Consider the following 13,465-nt stretch of genomic DNA (forward strand, 5'->3'; position numbering starts at 1 on the left):
AGATGAAAAGCAGCGCTGTGTGAATAAACAGAGAGGAAGAGGAAGAGTCCGGTCAGGGAGGAAGTGAAGAGTAAATATAAACATGTCTCATTACCAGGTGAGGTCCAACATGTTGATAGACAGGTTTCACTTCGGCTGCTCGGATGTTGAAGCAGCTGAACTGAAACAGCTGGAGTTTTATTTTAGAAGTCCAGAGGGAATCTGACTCCTGCAGGACTTGGCGTCCGTCCACAGGATCCGGTCTGGATGAAACTGTCAGCTTAATGTAAACGTAACGTAAAGATTTACTTACTAACCGTGATGTAGATGACTCTGGTCTGGATCTGTCCTGTGAACTCTGCCTGGCTCCTCCTCAGGTCAACTCTTCACCTCTCAGCAGGATCTTCACTGGCTCCGTGTCTTCATGGAAATATCAAGTGTTTCATGTCTGTGGGCTCAGTGGAGTCTCAGCTGGATGCAGTGTCACACCAGACTGCAGCCAAAGTTGATTTTATTTTCCTCTCTGAAAGCAGGTGAGTCCAAACCGTGAGTCTCAGGTGCGTTAAATAGACAACATCCAGTCAGGGTTGGTCACATGGTTCCTGTGTGTCTCTCAGTGAGCGAGGCGGTCTGTAATCACCTGTAGAAACAGAACAAGTAAAACAGAGGGGAGCAGCTCACACCCACAGTCTCCTTCAGTCCACATGGTTCATGGTGTCAGAGTGGATCCAGCGGATCCTGTCCTCACTAGATCTCCACCTCTGACACCGGGACTGAGGCTGCGTTCACACCAAGCGTGTTCGGACCGGTTCTATCGAACCTCGGTGCGTTTCCTCCTGTAGTTCGGTTTGTTTCTCCAGGTGAGAGCGATGGCGGCACCAGATCACGACACCGAGACGCCTGGAAAAGAAAATCTCAGTTCACTTCCAAGCGGACTGCGGTCCGGTTCGTTAGGAGTGAGAACGTAATCGGACCAAGAAACAACCCCAGAACATCTGGCTGCATGAGTCTGCTGTTTGTTGATCCATGTGGTTTTATGGGTATCAGGATGGATACATCTGACAGACAGCAGCTCCTCATGCTTGGAAAGACTAGACTAACAAAATGAACTGAGGACAAACCGCAGCCTGGACTGAGGCTCGTATTCAACTTTCCTTCATGTGTTCTGACCTGTGTGAAGACCAGAGAAGGTAAATTATGGCAACAGCACAGAGTCCGTAGTTAAAGTGTCAGATTTGTTCTGACTCCTCCGCTGCCCGGCTGCCAGAAGCTTTAATCTGGCAGGACGACAGGTTCAAACTGTCCAATAAAACATGTTTACAAGCTGGTTCTCTTGTGTTGGTCAGAGTGAACCTGAACGAACCCACAACGTTACAAAGTCAACTTTTCAACTCTGATTCAGACCAAAGAAAACGAGCAGTAGCTGTGATCGCTCCCTGAGTCTGACACTGGACTGAGTCTTGAAGCGGCAGAGTCGTATAGTGATGATGTCATCCACGCCGCCGCTCCTGACAGCCGCCTCTCACTCTGCAGCTGAACACCGTCCGGTCTGTTCCGTGTTCAGAAGTCCACACGGACGTTTCAACATGCGGACGACATGTTGTTGGAGCAGCATCATGTGTTGGAGCAGCATCATGTGTTGGAGCAGCATCATGTGTTGGAGCAGCATCATGTGTTGCAGCAGCATCATGTGTTGGAGCAGCGTCATGCGTGTTGCAGCAGCATCATGTGTTGCAGCAGCATCATGTGTTGCAGCAGCATCATGTGTTGCAGCAGCATCATGTGTTGGAGCAGCATCATGTGTTGCAGCAGCATCATGTGTTGCAGCAGCATCATGTGTTGCAGCAGCATCATGTGTTGGAGCAGCATCATGTGTTGCAGCAGCATCATGTGTTGCAGCAGCATCATGTGTTGCAGCAGCATCATGTGTTGGAGCAGCATCATGTGTTGCAGCAGCATCATGTGTTGGAGCAGCATCATGCGTGTTGGAGCAGCATCATGTGTTGCAGCAGCATCATGTGTTGGAGCAGCATCATGTGTTGCAGCAGCATCATGTGTTGGAGCAGCATCATGTGTTGCAGCAGCATCATGTGTTGCAGCAGCATCATGTGTTGGAGCAGCATCATGTGTTGGAGCAGCATCATGCGTGTTGCAGCAGCATCATGTGTTGCAGCAGCATCATGTGTTGGAGCAGCATCATGCGTGTTGCAGCAGCATCATGTGTTGGAGCAGCATCATGTGTTGGAGCAGCATCATGTGTTGGAGCAGCATCATGTGTTGCAGCAGCATCATGTGTTGGAGCAGCATCATGTGTTGCAGCAGCATCATGTGTTGGAGCAGCATCACGCGTGTTGGAGCAGCATCATGCGTGTTGCAGCAGCATCATGTGTTGCAGCAGCATCATACGTGTTGCAGCAGCATCATGTGTTGGAGCAGCATCATACGTGTTGCAGCAGCATCATGTGTTGGAGCAGCATCATGCGTGTTGGAGCAGCATCATACGTGTTGCAGCAGCATCATGTGTTGGAGCAGCATCATACGTGTTGCAGCAGCATCATGTGTTGGAGCAGCATCATACGTGTTGCAGCAGCATCATGTGTTGGAGCAGCATCATACGTGTTGCAGCAGCATCATGTGTTGGAGCAGCATCATGTGTTGCAGCAGCATCATGTGTTGGAGCAGCATCATGTGTGTTGGAGCAGCATCATGTGTTGCAGCAGCATCATGTGTTGGAGCAGCATCATGTGTTGCAGCAGCATCATGTGTTGGAGCAGCATCATGTGTGTTGGAGCAGCATCATGTGTTGCAGCAGCATCATGTGTTGGAGCAGCATCATGTGTTGGAGCAGCATCATGTGTTGCAGCAGCATCATGTGTTGGAGCAGCATCATGTGTTGCAGCAGCATCATGTGTTGGAGCAGCATCATGTGTGTTGGAGCAGCATCATGTGTTGCAGCAGCATCATGTGTTGCAGCAGCATCATGTGTTGGAGCAGCATCATGTGTTGCAGCAGCATCATGTGTTGGAGCAGCATCATGTGTTGCAGCAGCATCATGTGTTGGAGCAGCATCATGTGTTGCAGCAGCATCATGTGTTGGAGCAGCATCATGCGTGTTGGAGCAGCATCATGTGTTGCAGCAGCATCATGTGTTGGAGCAGCATCATGTGTGTTGGAGCAGCATCATGTGTTGCAGCAGCATCATGTGTTGGAGCAGCATCATGTGTTGGAGCAGCATCATGTGTTGGAGCAGCATCATGTGTTGGAGCAGCATCATGTGTTGCAGCAGCATCATGTGTTGGAGCAGCATCATGCGTGTTGGAGCAGCATCATGTGTTGGAGAAGCATCATGTGTTGGAGCAGCATCATGTGTTGGAGCAGCATCATGCGTGTTGGAGCAGCATCATGTGTTGGAGCAGCATCATGTGTTGGAGCAGCATCATGTGTTGGAGCAGCATCATGCGTGTTGGAGCAGCATCATGTGTTGCAGCAGCATCATGCGTGTTGGAGCAGCATCATGTGTTGGAGCAGCATCATGTGTTGGAGCAGCATCATGTGTTGGAGCAGCATCACGCGTGTTGGAGCAGCATCACGCGTGTTGGAGCAGCATCATGTGTTGGAGCAGCATCATGTGTTGGAGCAGCATCATGTGTTGGAGCAGCATCATGCGTTGGAGCAGCATCACGCGTGTTGGAGCAGCATCACGTGTGTTGGAGCAGCATCACGCGTGTTGGAGCAGCATCACGCGTGTTGCAGCAGTGTGTAGTGGTTTCCATACAGTTCTTCTTTAAGTCAGGCTGCGTTCACACAGCGTTTCTTTGTGTGGAAAAAGCTGCCTGAAATGCTTTTTGTGAGGAGAAATAAAAATTGCATCATGATAACGTTACCTGATGTCAGCTAGCTAGCTGCTAGCTGCTAGCTGCTAGCTAGCTGAGCTGGTTAGCTCTTCTGTAGTTAAGTGTTGAGCAACAAGTAAAGACTGACAGATATTCAACACATCCAGTCTGATCCGCTCTGTTTCTTTATGATCGGTGCTTCACTTGTTCACTTATTAACGACCGATTTCTCCACCGGCACTTTCTCCATCTTTGTTGTTGTCATGGGTAACGGCCAGCCTCCTTCATCCTGATTGGTTGGCTGAGAAAAAAGCGGTTCAGGTCACTCAGCAGTTTTCTGAAAAGTTGAACATTTCTCAACTCCGCTCTGCCAAAAAACACACAGAGCTTTTTCATGAGCGGCCGAGATGTAAGCTGGACAGAGCTGAAGCTGACGGACGGTCCTCTTCTCCTCCGGCTGCTTACTGCTTCAGTCGTAGGAATTTCCCATGAGATACGCTATCAATTCATTGTTTGGGATGACAGTTTAATGCATGAAATATTGAATTTCTATCCTTCTTCTTTAGTCTTTTTAATAAATTGAAGTGTGTGAAGTTTCAGTCCAACAAGTGAATTTTTCCTGCATCACACTGAACAGAATAAAAAACAGGTTGAAGTCAAACCTTTATTGAAAATGTGTTGCACCTTTCATGTTAGATTTATTTTTGAACCATCAGGTACCTGCAGGATGTCATTTTGGTATTGTTGCTTTTTCTTTTGGTTTTTATTTTTTATGTCATTTTTGGGTTCGATTTTTTTGGAGAGAAATACGTCGGTCGCTCTGCGGATCGTTTTCACAGACGGCTTCTCTGGAATATTCTGACAAACAGTTTGGACTCGTTGTTGCAGCAAGAGGCAGCGGAGCTTCAACTGACAGCTGACTGGAGACAAGACTGTCTGTGGGTCCAACAACTACAGACAATACTGTCTGTGGTCCAACAGCTACAGACAATACTGTCTGTGGGTCCAACAGCTACAGACAATAATGTCTGTGGGTCCAAGAGCTACAGACAATACTGTCTGTGGGTCCAACAACTACAGACAATACTGTCTGTGGGTCCAAGAGCTACAGACAATACTGTCTGTGGGTCCAACAACTACAGACAATACTGTCTGTGGGTCCAACAACTACAGACAATACTGTCTGTGGGTCCAGGAGCTACAGGAGGAAGAGAGGAGTTATATAGAGTTACTAAATCACTGAACTGATCCTTTAACTTACATAATGTATATTCTTACATTAGAGCACCAATATGAGCACCAGCCAATATTGTCCGTGGCTCCAAGAACTACAGGGATGAACAGACTCATTATATATTAAGAACAAAATTGCCCAACTTATGGTTTAACTAAATGTTGCAGTAGATTGATGTGTGGGACTGGGAATCTGCTGCTTCCTGTTCTGGACTCACATTTTCACTCTCCTGTTAAGTGTGACATCATTTTTCGGTCTAAATAAGCGATTGTGGCCCCGCCCCCTTTCAGGCTAATGTGAACATGAATAGAGGAGTAAAATGATGTTAAAGCCTTTAACTGCGTCCAACACTAATATTTCTGCTTTCAGGTTCCTCTGTTCTGCATTTCTTTATTAGCTGAGCTGAATCTGATAAAAAAAATGTTTAGCCAGACAAAATTTAGTAACCTGTTAAAATATATAATAACTTCATCAATATGTCATTTCTACTGACATTATTTCACCCATTTTAAGATCAGAACAATTGGCAAATAGGATCCAAAAATCCCCTTCAGTCACTGGGTCTGTCCCAGTCCAGCTGTTCCCTGTTATATAGGACAGTGTCAGGTGCATGCTGGGAGGTACAGAACACACTGATCTCATTCTGTATTTGTCCTTGTTGCACCTTGTATTTATACAGCAGCTCCAGTTCCTCTCCCACTGTGTGTGTGTGTGTGTGTGTGTGTGTGTGTGTGTGTGTAGCCTGTGTGTGTTTCTTGCTTTCTTCTGTCTGCCGTACACAAATCAAAATAAAACCTCGGTCCTAAACCTTCACAACCTGCTGGTGTCGGGTGAATTGGAGAATCGGGTTGCCATGGATACCGTGTGGCGAAGAGCAACAAACGATGTGCTCCCATGTTGAATGAGTGTCTTTAAGTGAGGAGGAGGAGGACAGATGATAACCTGCTGAGGCGGCGGGGAACTTCAACATGACTCATCTCATCCCACAGCGCTCGCCGCCCCGCCTCCACAGGAAGGCCTCGGAAATCAAACGCTAAAGACCGAAGGAAATTGTAACCGCACATCAGTGGCGGTGTGAGTCTGTCCGCCTCGCCTCTCTGTCGGTTGGCGGCCGCCTCCTCTCCTCTCATTCTTCTGCACTTTGTTTCCGACACAAATCGAACGCTCCGCTCGGAGGTCGGCCGTTGAGACGCAGCGGTCAAATAATAATTTAGCACAGAGCAGGAAGAGGAAACTCTCCGCGTCACTGTGGACGGGTTTGTTGACATCAGATCCCTACAGAGCCCGCCCATCCGATGTTAGTAAAATAATGAGTGGCCACGACTTATTAAGGCGTGGGAGATAATTAAGACGCATCCAAGACAGTGAGAACCTTATTCTGATCTTCAGACTGAACGTCCATCTGGTTCCACTTCATCATTCGGCTGAGATTTTTCCGCCGTTGCCGAGGGAAACGCCAGACTCTCTGAATCGCTCCACATCTGAAGAGCGGAGGGACGAGATTCAGGAGTCTGGAGCAGACGAAGAGAAGAGCGTGGCATCGGTTCTCTGTGGATCCTGCAAATGATCCCATATAGTTCATGATATGACAAACACTCCATAGGCAACAGTGAGTGAGTCAACCATTCAGACGCAGATCACGTCACCGCCAGCTCCATTTTAGTTTTGTGCCGCTGTATTAAACTTCCTCTCTGTCTGTCAGTTTCAGTTTGTGTTACATCAGATTACAGAGATGAAGCTTCACAGAAGCTGTTTACAGCAGGTAGGAGACCTGCTGCTGCCGGAGGAGCTGAGACGACGTCTCCGGGTGTTGCTACGCTAAACGTTAGCCTAGCTAACATTAGCTACAAAACGGCAGGATGCCGGCTCCTGGTCCCGCCCCTGCTTCATCCTCATTGGTTGGTAGAACTCTGAAGAGACATTGATGAGCGGTGCTTCAGACAAAGCTGAAGTAGTTTCAACTGGAGAACAGGTCCAGCCTCACGGCGCTCAGAGATAAAGAGAGGCGCCTCCAGCGCTTTTTCACAGGTCTTTGGTGGACACGGCTCCTTAGATGTGTTAGCATGTTGCTAACAGGCTACAGAGAGAGCTTCTTTGCTTGATTTCGATTGGTTGTCCGTTTCCTTTGCTTTCTCCGCCCCTTTTGTGTGAAACAGGTAGAGATTTAGAGAGTTTCTCACTTGTGTATGAAACCTGGCAGAGGATGAGATTCGAGTTCATTTTATTATGTGAACGGGAAAATAAATGAGAAATGAAAAGAGGCGTATCTGTTGGATGTTTAATCAATCAAATATGATCTAACACTATAGATAAAGAGACTAGTGAAGCTACTGTCATTTCACAGAAATAGAGTTCATATGGGATTATGTTGACAATACGCCTATTTATTATTATTTGATTGATAAGGTCGGCTGTGTGATAAGATCAGCAGTGTTGTTTGAAGCGGACCAGACTCTTCAGCTGCTGAACAACTGCTGATGGCAATGTTATGCCGACGGCAACGAGACGCCGACGGCAACGTGACGGCGACGGCAACGAGACGCCGACGGCAACGTGACGCCAACGGCAACGAGACGCCGACGGCAACGTGACGCCGACGGCAACGTGACGCCGACGGCAACGTGACGCCAATAAACGAGATAAGATAGTCGCGCACATCCTGAAACCTATTGAAGGCAGGTGCTGGACCCGGAAGTAGTACTATATCAAACAGTGAAAGTCCGCACACTGTAGCTCCCTTTTGTTGCTTTATTTGCACCACAGAGTCAGTGATGTTTGGAGCACGCTGCTCTTCTTCAGACTTGAAACACGGTATACAGTCGCCACCTTAAATAGACCAAACAATTAGCCAGATCAGACCACCTGGGGTAAGTCACATGGTGTGGTAAAGTTCACCATCTAAGTGCAATCATATAGCATATCTATACACACATAAGAAACAAAAACAAAAACACAAAGATACACTAATCATGAAAGTCATACACATATCAAGTATAAACACATTAACACTATCCATAGAATAGTAGAACGTCCCTATGCACAAGTGGAAAAACATCAGGCTCATACTGTAGCCGTCATACACTCAAATGAAGCCAGGTCTGGTAGAGGCGCCTCTATACTCTAAAAAGATCGCCCATAACAGTTAGATATAGGAATGCAACATCCCTAATGTCTTAAAGGAATGTTGATGTCTGATAAACCAGAACTGTTACGTGACGCCGACGGCAACGAGACGCAATCCCTCTGGTGTCACTTCTCGGGAGGAAACGTGCTGCTTCTTGATGAGCGTGCCACTGAAATAAAGTAGGCGGAGCCCCGGTAGATGATTGACAGGTGCTCTCCTCCCCTGAAACAGAAACATTAATTCTTCCCTAAGAACAAAGCTTCGCCTCCAGACTGAGCTTCTCTGCTCCTGATCTGATGACAGAGAAACATCACAGGAAAACTGCTTTTTCTCTTCCATGACAACAAAACAACAAAACGACCTCCAGACAAACTCTCCCTGCACCCGACGGGATGAACGCACCGCTCGCCAGGCCGTCCTCGGTTTCTGAACACAGGATGTGCAAATAGCATAAATATCATCAGTGGAGAAGGCGAGGCCATGCTGCTTTGTAATATGTCACTTCTGAAACTTTTAACCATCGAACCTGAAATATCTTCTGTTCTTCTCTCCTGACGGAGAGAGAGTTCACTGAGCGGAGGAAAGGAAGGAGAAACCTGCAGACAGTCTCACAGGAGGAAGAGGGAGGAGTCAGGTTTCTACTGAGTCAGCTTTCCAGTATACAGCAGTACACATGTATGCAGTACAGTGTACACATGTATGCAGTATCAGCAGTACACATGTATGCAGTACAGTGTACACATGTATGCAGTATCAGCAGTACACATGTATGCAGTACAGTGTACACATGTATGCAGTACAGGGTACACATGCATGCAGTATCAGCAGAACACATGTATGCAGTACAGTGTACACATGTATGCAGTACAGGGTACACATGTATGCAGTACAGGGTACACATGTATGCAGTATCAGCAGAACACATGTATGCAGTACAGTGTACACATGTATGCAGTACAGGGTACACATGTATGCAGTATCAGCAGAACACATGTATGCAGTACAGTGTACACATGTATGCAGTACAGTGTACACATGTATGCACTACAGGGTACACATGTATGCAGTACAGGGTACACATGTATGCAGTACAGGGTACACATGTATGTAGTACTCAGTAGTACACATGTATGTAGTACTCAGTAGTACACATGTATGCAGTACAGTGTACACATGTATGCAGTACAGGGTACACATGTATGTAGTACTCAGTAGTACACATGTATGTAGTACTCAGTAGTACACATGTATGCAGTACAGGGTACACATGTATGCAGTACAGGGTACACATGTATGCAGTACAGTGTACACATGTATGCAGTACAGAGTACACATGTATGTAGTACTCAGTAGTCCACATGTATGCAGTACAGTGTACACATGTATGCAGTACAGGGTACACATGTATGCAGTACAGGGTACACATGTATGTAGTACTCAGTAGTACACATGTATGCAGTACAGAGTACACATGTATGTAGTACTCAGTAGTACACATGTATGCAGTACAGAGTACACATGTATGTAGTACTCAGTAGTACACATGTATGCAGTATCAGCAACACGCAGCAGTTTGGCTCACTAAGCCATCAGAAGGTTTCTCTGATGCTAAGGAAATAATAATAATAACATTAATATTTATATAATTCATAATAATATAATTTATTATTTATATTTTAATTTATATTTTAATATTAATTTACAAATACATTTTAATAATATAATTTATAGTACATTAAAGGCCCATTCCATTGAAAAATGCAAATTTCCAGCTTTCCGCCTGGTTATGAGGGATTCAGGCTGTAAATTAATGTGAATTAATATTTAAAATCGGGGTTTGTGATATTTTAAATAAACCTCGACTTGCTGCTCCTGGTTTCAAAATCGATTTGGAATTGGATTCAAACCACAGCAGCCTGGAAAATACATACAGCCATGGGTCCATTTTAGGAAAATATCATTATCTGAAGTTCATGGTTTAATGTCTCAATAATATAAAGAAGACTCGGTCTGATAAAGTGTCACTTTGTCAACCAAAGACTTCAGTTCCCATCCATTTTATCCATTGAAAAGTGCCGTCATTCATTTTACTAAACTGTTCATTCAGCATGATTCTTGTTCAGAAACTGAACCTCTGATGACCTGAACCAGACGCTGGGAAGAGTCGGAGATCCACCGTTTACCCAGAAAGTGTCCGACAACGAAACACTCCAACTAACTATGGTGGAAGATAGTGAGCAGCTTCAGTCCTTGGATGATAAATTATAACTTTACAGTCTGGATCCTCCAGAGATTCTGAAGACGAACTCAAGGTAATGTTTGTTTCCATGATTTTATTCCCAAAATGGATAAATCAGGTTTTCTATGGAATGTTAATGAATATATTTCTGATATAAACATATTCTCATGTTTCTGTTGTTTCTTTTGCATGAGGCTACAGTGAGACGACGCTGTGGATTCTTTTCATTCATTTATTGGGTTTAAATCATCTCATAAAATGATTTTGCGAGGCCAATGATGTCAAACCATCAGTTCTTTCTCCCTGACTGAATGTTTTAAATTATACAGCAGAGAATTTCAAGAGGTTTCAAGGAGACTATGTGTATTTGTACAATTTGCTTACTTACTCACTGAAACTCACTCATCATAAATGTCAACTTTCAGTTCAAATAAGGAAAAGAAAAACAAAACTGCAATTACGTTTCCTGCTGTGACTCTGCTGCAGCTCTTTCATTACACACTGTGTGCAGCCGGAGCAGAAAGCCTTAAATTAAAGGACTGCAGAATCCCCTCTGTACTTGTACTCGGTTTCACACTTTCTTCTGAAACTCTCCTCCTGTGAGAATCCATTATCCGCCCTGTAGAAGACTCATGGTGAAGAAAGAATTGTTGCTCTGTGCAGCCGGTCTGCAGCCGGCTAAAGGCTGTCTGTTTGAAATGCTTCAGTCAGCCGGTCAGCTGGGAGCCGGGGAGGCTGAAGACCAACTTTCATCTGCAGGTCAGCATCACTACAGCATCAAGGCAGCGCTAAAGTCTTTACTGTGGACCGCAAGGGGAGAAACAGCATTTAGGATGCTGAGAGAAACTCTAGAGAAGAGTCAGCGCTAAAAGTGAGATGATTTATTATGTTGCTCTGCAGGTGCTGCATTACACTGCATGATGCTGCATTACACTGCATGATGCTGCATTACACTGCATGATGCTGCATTACACTGCATGATGCTGCATTACATGGCTTCTAATGGGAGACACCACTGTGGAAAATGTCTTATAAAATGAAATTCAAAGCATTCATTCACAGCTGTGTGTGTGGTGTCATGAACCAAAAACACTCTCAATCCATTTCTCCACGTTCATTTTCCAGCATCTCTCTGAGCCTTACCAAGAACAGGCCGTTTCTGTCGCCGTGTCTTTAAGGCTCATTAATATTAACGACCCTCCGTTCCGATCGGCTAACCGTTTCGAGAGCGAAACGTGAGACGCCGCGGCCCGGCGGCTACAGGTAGGGAAAACTCTCCGGTAATAAACGACGACGACCGCTCGACCGCTTTGAAAAAAACACTTTGTTAGTCTATTATTTCTTACAGAAATGATAATGAGCGAACCTTTGTGACGCCGCAAAGTTACGGAAGTCCAAACGGCTCGTTTAGAGGCTCGCTTTTCTAATATGGATTGTGTGGATTTAGTTTTGATGCTTTCACCATGTTTAGATACACATCCAACTCCTTTATCATCACAGAGGAGAGGGAGTCCTGCTTTACACCAGATGACCTTTAAATTTCACCTCATATGGGCCTTGTAATTTTGTTTTAAAAAGTGATATACAATAAAGGTTTATTATTATTATTATTATTATTATTATTATTATTATTATTATTATTATTATCATTATCAGTAGTAGTAGCAGTAGAAGTAGAAGCAGTAGTGGTAGTAGTGGTAGTAGCAGTAATAGTAATAGTAGTAGTAGTAAGTGGTATGAAAGCTGCACACTTTCATAATAAGCAGTAACTGTGTATTCAGCCTGTATGTTGCTCTCTGTCTGACAGATCCTGGATCAGATCCTGGATCAGATCCTGGATCAGATCCTGGATCAGACACATCAGGTCTATCTGTCAGTCTGCAGTGTGCTGACGGTCTGCTGCTTCCCTCAGCTGCTTTAGCAGGTTGCTCCTGCATGTAAATGAGGAGGATAATTAAGATGTTGGACCTGGACTCTCTGCAGACTCTGGGCCTCCCGTACTACGACCATCTGCATTCATTCTGCCAGAGAGTGCTTTTTCATTTCACCTTTATTTATTCAGGGAGGGCCAGTTGAGAGCAAGCTCTCTTTTTCAATGATGCCCTGATTACAAGAACATATATATAACTACACACAGCTTAAAACAACTTAATGCACACAAGACACAAGTTGCAACTGACAAATAAGACGACAGACATCAGCTCATAGGGCACATGTACATTCAGATTGCATAATATCATACAGAAGACGTTTAAAACGATCAAATGGAATCAAGCTGTTCAATTTAGCAAGTTCTGCAGGCTATTCCACTTATGTTTGGCATAAAATCAAATACAATTTTTCCTAATTCTGTGCTGACACGAGGAATGTTTAAAACCAGATAATCTTGAGCACGAGTGTGGTACGTACAAATTTTGTATTTCAAAAAACTGGTAAGATAACCAGGTAATTTACTGAGCAATGCTTTGTAGATAAACAGAATGCAGTGCTGCTCCCGTCTCAAAGCCGATGAAGGCCAACCTACTTTCTGGTATAAATTGCAGTGATGTTCTGAATCCATCCCCAGTTATAAATCTAAGGGCAGAATGATAAACTGCATCAAGAGGCTTTAGTGTAGAGGCAGCAGAATGCATATAAATGACGTCCCCATAATCTAAAGTTGATAAAAATGATGCTTGAACAATCTGTTTTCTACAGTTCTGAGTAAAGCATGCTTTATTTCTATAAAAGAATGCTAATTTTGTTTTCAATTTCTTTTCAACGATATGCATTTTAAAAGACAACTTGTCATCTACCCAGATGTCCAGGTACTTGTATGAAGATACTCTTTCAATTGGTGTCCCACTAATAGTAGTAATGTTTCCATCAGTTAGCATAGTAGGCGGTTTTCTTGAGAATAGCATGTATTTTGTCTTGTCAGAATTTAACATTAGTTTAAGGTCAATAAGAGCTCTTTGAATGATACAGAAATCTGATTGTAAGTTTTGAAGAGCTTGATCAACAGCTGAGTAGATAACTGTATCATCCACATAGAGGTGAAGTGTGCTGTTCGCAAC

This window comes from Centroberyx gerrardi, chromosome 1 (genome assembly GCF_048128805.1).
Source record: "Centroberyx gerrardi isolate f3 chromosome 1, fCenGer3.hap1.cur.20231027, whole genome shotgun sequence".
Lineage (NCBI taxonomy): Eukaryota > Metazoa > Chordata > Actinopteri > Beryciformes > Berycidae > Centroberyx > Centroberyx gerrardi.